Source organism: Amblyraja radiata, chromosome 30, assembly GCF_010909765.2.
Source record: "Amblyraja radiata isolate CabotCenter1 chromosome 30, sAmbRad1.1.pri, whole genome shotgun sequence".
Taxonomy (NCBI): Eukaryota; Metazoa; Chordata; class Chondrichthyes; order Rajiformes; family Rajidae; genus Amblyraja; species Amblyraja radiata.
The window spans coordinates 10983864-10990000 of NC_045985.1; the positions used below are offsets into that span (position 1 = coordinate 10983864).

A 6137-nucleotide genomic window follows, 5' to 3' on the forward strand; every position below is an offset into this window, starting at 1 on the left:
ATAAAAATAAAGAAAAAAGAAAACGGGAAAAACAAAACCCCACCTAAACTAAAGAAAAACAAAACAAAGCAAAACAGAATCTGAGCTGAGAATTTCAACAATTTAAGTCTGTTTGTCGTCATGTCCGTTCCACCCTATAGAGGTAAAATAGTTTTTATAACGTATAGAGATGGAGTAATTTATGTTGTGTGAAAGTGTTGAATACATTTTCCCCAAGTCTTCTCAAATTTATCCAAGGGTTCAACAATGTCCAAACCACACGAATAATCTTTTTCTGCTTTCAGTTTCAATTCCGATTCCCAATTCGTTTTTCGTGAAACAGACCACATCTCTGCGAGGCAGTCTACCACAACTGAAGGCTGTTACACAACACGAATAACCCGTTACAAACTGCCGGGAGCAATCAGTAGTCATCAGTAATTGGGTCTTTTCCTTGCCTCCTCCCCTCTACCTCTGTAAGACCATCCCATAGTCAAAATCACAAGGGATTTTCAATAAAGCCTCAGAGTGCTGGCGTAACTCGCCGAGTCCGACCGCATCTCTGGAGAACAATCTGGTGACGTTTCCAGTTGGGATCCTTCTACAGATTTCAGGGAATCTGAAGTCTTCTGTTTGAAATTTTTCCAGTTCTCTCTCTTGCCCTCGAAGCTCAGCTGTTCAAATCCAAAGATGAATTGCCTTGTGGTCCTGGTAGCTGGTCTCATTCTCAGTGCCTCTCCAGGTAAGGAAAGTTTAAGAAGGAACTGCAGATGCTGGAAAATCGAAGGTGGACAAAAATGCTGGAAAAACTCAGCGGGTGCAGCAGCATCTATGGAGCGAAGGAAATAGGCAACATTTCGGGCCGAATCCTTTGGTCTGAAGAAGGGTTTCGGCCTGAAACGTTGCCCGTTTCCTTCGCTCCTAGATGCTGCTGCACCCGCTGAGTTTCTCCAGCATTTTTGTGTACCAAGGAAATATAACTATGTTGTTGTCCTCTAGTTTAACTGTGGAAAGGCATTTTAGATTCTCAAGTGGGATTGGAATTCTTGGTTAAACATTAAGCTGTGTGTTCGTTCACATGTAGAGAGTTTGTTACTGAATATGGAGTTAGTTATTGTCACGTCCAGAGTGTTTTATTGTTATATGTCCCATATAGAAAGAATGGTGACGTTTCAGGTCGAGACCCTTCTTCCTTCTCTCCAGAGATGCTGCCTGTCCCGCTGAGTTACTCCAGCATTTTATATCTATCTTCGGTGTAAACCAGCATCTGCAGTTCCTTGCCACACACATACACACACGCACACACACACACACATACACACACACACACACGCACAAACACACGATCACACACACACACGCACACGCACAAGCACACACACACACACGTACACATGAAGCAAACAATAATAGTGCAAAAAGCCAAAACTATACATGTATAGCTAGTTTAGAAACTACTTTGGCAGTGTGTAGGATAGTGCAAAGTTTATAGAGGAGCAAGGTAGACCACTCCTCCGAAATCCAATGGGCTAGTAGTAGGTAACGGACCGTCACGGCCGCCATTTGTCCGATCTGCCTCCCGCTGTGTAATCCGATCTATCATCAGTGTTGTAGGGAACAGTGTATCTTTGGGATAGTGTTAATGTACGGGGAGATCGCTGGTCCGCGCGGTCTCGGTGGGCCGAATGGCCTGTTTACATGCTGTAAACATCAGAGGGCTCTACAGCATTGAGGTGCAGGAAGGAACTGCAGATGTTGGCTTACACCGAAAATAGACACAAAGTGCTGGAGTAACTCAGCGGGACTGGCAGCATCTCTGGAGAGAAGGAATAGTTGACGTTTCGGCTCCAGAACCAGGGGCCACAGTTTCCAGAACCAGGGGCCACAGTTTCCAGAACCAGGGGCCACAGTTTAAGAATAAGTGGTAAGCCATTTAGAACGGAGACGAGGAAACACTTTTTCTCGCAGTGAGTCTGTGGAATTCTCTGCCTCATAGAGGTGGAGGCCGGTTCTCTGGATGCTTTCAAGAAAGAGCTAGATCGGGCTCTTAAAGATAGCGGAGTCAAGGGACCCTGGTAAATGGTAGGGAATTGAAGAATGCAGGTGAACAGAGGAATCTGGGAATAACTGTGCACAGTTCCCTGAAAGTGGAATCTCATGTAGATAGGGTGGTAAAGGAAGCTTTTGGTGTGCTGGCCTTTATAAATCAGAGCATTGAGTATAGAAGTTGGGATGTAATGTTAAAATTGTACAAGGCATTGGTGAGGCCAATTCTGGAGTATGGGGGCACAATTTTGGTCGCCTAATTATAGGAAGGATGTCAACAAAATAGAGAGAGTACAGAGGAGATTTACTAAAATGTTGCCTGGGTTTCAGCAACTAAGTTACAGAGAAAGGTTGAACAAGTTAGTTCTTTATTCTTTGGAGCGCAGAAGGTTAAGGGGGGACTTGATAGAGGTCTTTAAAATGATGAGAGGGATAGACAGAGTTGACGTGGATAAGCTTTTCCCACTGAGAGTAGGGAAGATTCAAACAAGGGGACATGACTTGAGAATTAAGGGACAGAAGTTTAGGGGTAACATGAGGGGGAACTTCTTTACTCAGAGAGTGGTGGCTGTGTGGAATGAGCTTCCAGGGAAGGTGGTGGAGGCAGGTTCGTTTTTATCATTTAAAAATAAATTGGATACTTATATGGACGGGAAAGGAATGGAGGGTTATGGTCTGAGCGCAGGTATATGGGACTAGAGGAGAATACGTGTTCGGCACAGACTAGAAGGGTCGAGATGGCCTGTTTCCATGCTGTAATTGTTATATGGTTATATGGTTATATGGGGAGTAGGCAGGAACTGGGTACAGATTGGGGATGATCAGCCATGATCACAAGTCTTGTCTTGAGCTAAATATAAGCAAAACCAAGGACATGATTGTGACCTTTCCCCCCCCCCCCCCCCCAACAGAGACAGATGGCTGAGGCAGCCACCACTATCATCCAGCAGGAGCCAGTGGAGATAGTGGAGGTATACAAATACCTGGGAACAGCCTTCGACAACCTGCTAAGGTTTTCCTCTAACACAGAGGAGATCCTTAAAAAGTGCCATCAGAGACAGTACCTACTCAGGAAGCTGAAGTCATTTGGGATTAACAAAGACATTCTCACCACATTCTACTACGCATTCATTGAAAATGTAATAACCTTCTCTTTCACTAACTGGTTCCACTCCATCACCCTGCAAAACAGAAACCGCCTGTTGAATGTGGTCAAGGTCTGCTCAAAAATCATTGAGCAGCCCGTCCGAACTCTCACTGCCCCATGCGGCCAACAGTCTGTAAAGTTAACACGCAGGATTCTTCAGGACCCCCCTCACATCCTGTTTCCTGAGTTTGAGTGGCTCCCCTCAGGACGCAGACTCCGCTGTCTGGGTTGCCGGACACAGAGGAGGAAGGCAACCTTCATCCCCAGGGCTGTCCAGCTTCTTAATGCTGATCACTGACTCATGAACATATGAAATGAAATAACCTTCTATATGCACTTTTTAATTGAAGCACTAAGGAAGCACTTTAAAAACTATTACTATGTGTTGAATGTTGATGTGCGGTGTGTGTTGTGTGATTGTGCAGTGTGTCTGTGAAATGCGTGTGCTGGTTGATTGTGCAGTATGCGTGCTGCTTATGTTTGTTGATTGTGTCCTTTTTAAAAAAGCTACTGTAATGCGCCCTTTTAAATTGCCCCTCGGGGACGAATAAAGTGCTTTGAATTGAATGGCTCGAAGGGCCAAATGGCCTACTCCTGCAACCTATTGTCTATTGAGACCCTTCTTCACACTGAGAGTCAGGGGAAAGGGAAACGAGAGAGATAGACGGTGATATCGAGCGATATTCAACAAATAAATGATAGGTATGCAAGAAGGAAAAGATGATAAAGGAAACAGGCCATTGTTAGCTGTGGGCGAGATGAGAACGAGTTACAAACAATGAGACTCGAGAAGACGACTTTTAAACCACTACAACCAGTTGGGATTTGGGAGGGTCTCGAAGAAAACATCACCTGTACCTCTTCTCCAGAGCGGCTGCCTGACCCGCTGAGTTACTCCAGCATTTTGTGTCGGTATTGTTCTATGTTTATTGAAAGGAGTTGCTCGTTTTCAGAGCAGCGGCAGAACGAGCTGCAGGTGTCTCTCACACAACCTCCTGTGTTTTGTTCTCAATGTACAGGTAACTCTTTGCGGTGTTACTCCTGCTTAGGATCAACGGAAAGATGCGTGACTAATACTATTAACTGCTCTGCGGGGGAGCGATGTGTCCTTGTGGTTGCAGAGGCTGGTAAGTACGAATGAATTTGAGATGTACACCGCTATTTAGAGATATAGCTTGTTCCATGCACCCACCACCCTTTGTGTGAAAAGGTTACCCCTCAGATTCCTATTAAATCTTTTCCCCTTCACCTTAAACCTATGTCCTCTGGTCCTCAATTCCCCTAGTCTGGGCAAGAGACTCTGAGCATCTACCCAATCTATTCCTCTCATGATTTTGTACACCACTATAGGATTTCCCCTCATCCTTCTGCGCTCTATGGAATAGAGACCCAGCCTGCTCAACCTCTCCCTATAGCTCACACCCTCTAGTCCTGACAACATCCTCGTAAAGATGTTAAGACTGCGATTCTGTGAATAAATAGCTGATTTACTCATAGAAATGTGAAAACTCAGTGGCATTCACACAGAGGGTGATGGGTGTGTGGAACAAGCTGCCAGAGGAGGTAGTTGAGGCAGGGACTATCGCAACGTTTAAGACACAGTTAGACAGGTACTTGGATCAGACAGGTTTGGGGGATATGGACCAAGCGCAGGCAGGTGGGACTAGTGTAGCTGGGACATGTTGGCCGGTGTGGGCAAGTTGGGCTGAAGGGCCTGTATCCACGCTGTAACACTCTAAAATGATACATGAAGTATGAACATAGAAATTATTTAACTGACCATTCTGTTTTTCCAGCTTATGTAAAGGTTTACGGAGCTGGATGTGTTCGCCCTGCTAATTACAGTGTCCGGCCAAATATCACAGGAGCCTCAGTCTCTGTCAGCTGTTGTGATACTGACCTCTGCAATGCGAGTGACCAAGTTAAATGATCTCTTCTGCTGTTCCCTGCTCTGGTCTCAGTCTGGTTTGCAATATTTATGTGAAGCAAGTGCATAATAATAATGCACAGTGCAATCTTCTGGGTGCTTTTTGTCTGAAGATCACGGATAATGAGTCTTAACACTTGATTTCCATGAGATGAGCAACTTAATCTAACAGATGTGCAAATCCTTTTCATTCCAAAATCAGTAACCCTCATCCAGGTTCAGCATTAGTTCATCGATGTTGGTTAGTTCTATAATTCCTCAATCTTCCAATGTACTATTTAGTTTGTTACTGATTTGAATGATGTTTTGGAGCAGGTTACATATATACACAGCTTCAGTAACTCCAACACAAGGCTGTGGAGGCCAAGTGAATTGATATTTTTACCGCAGAGATAGATAGATTCTTGATTAGGGCGGGTGTCAGGGGTTATGTGGAGAAGGCAGGAGAATGGGGTTAGGAGGGAGAGATAGATCAGCCGTGATTGAATGGCGGAGTAGACTTGATGGGCTGAATGGCCTAGCTCTGCTCCTATCACCTACTGCATGACCTTATAACACTGTGTTTACCTCAGGAGGCTAGACAAGCATGTTATGATGGCAGCACATGGACAACCTCCTTCAAGTTGACAAAGGCAAAGCTAATACTTTCAAGAGAGAGCTAGATAGGGCTCCTAAAGATAGCGGAGTCAAGGGATATGGGGAGAAGGCAGGAACTGTTTGGGGATGATCAGCCATGATCACATTTAATGGCGGTGCTGGCTCGAAGGGCCGAATGGCCTACTCCTGCACCTATTGTCTAATACACCATGCTTGATATTTGCAATCTTTTAATAATTTGTATAATAATAATAATAATATAACTTGGAGCGTGTACCATTACTCTGTTCACCTGTTGCCGCATCTCAATAAAGTACTGATTTTCAAAATAAAATGTGAGTGTATTCCTTTCTTTCATAAGTTCCAGGAGCAGGAATAAGCCATTCGGCCCATCAAGACTACTCCGTCCCTTCAATCATGGCCGATCTATCTTTCCCTCTC

The 6137-nt window shown here is 44.7% G+C and overlaps 1 long non-coding RNA gene across 1 annotated transcript; it reads left to right on the forward strand.

Annotated features, from left to right (window-relative positions):
• Positions 1-503: 503 nt before the first annotated feature.
• LOC116989873 lies at positions 504-5013 on the forward strand. Its single transcript, XR_004416350.1, has 3 exons — positions 504-721; positions 4192-4299; positions 4969-5013. It is a non-coding gene; the product is annotated as an uncharacterized LOC116989873 (long non-coding RNA).
• Positions 5014-6137: the final 1124 nt, after the last annotated feature.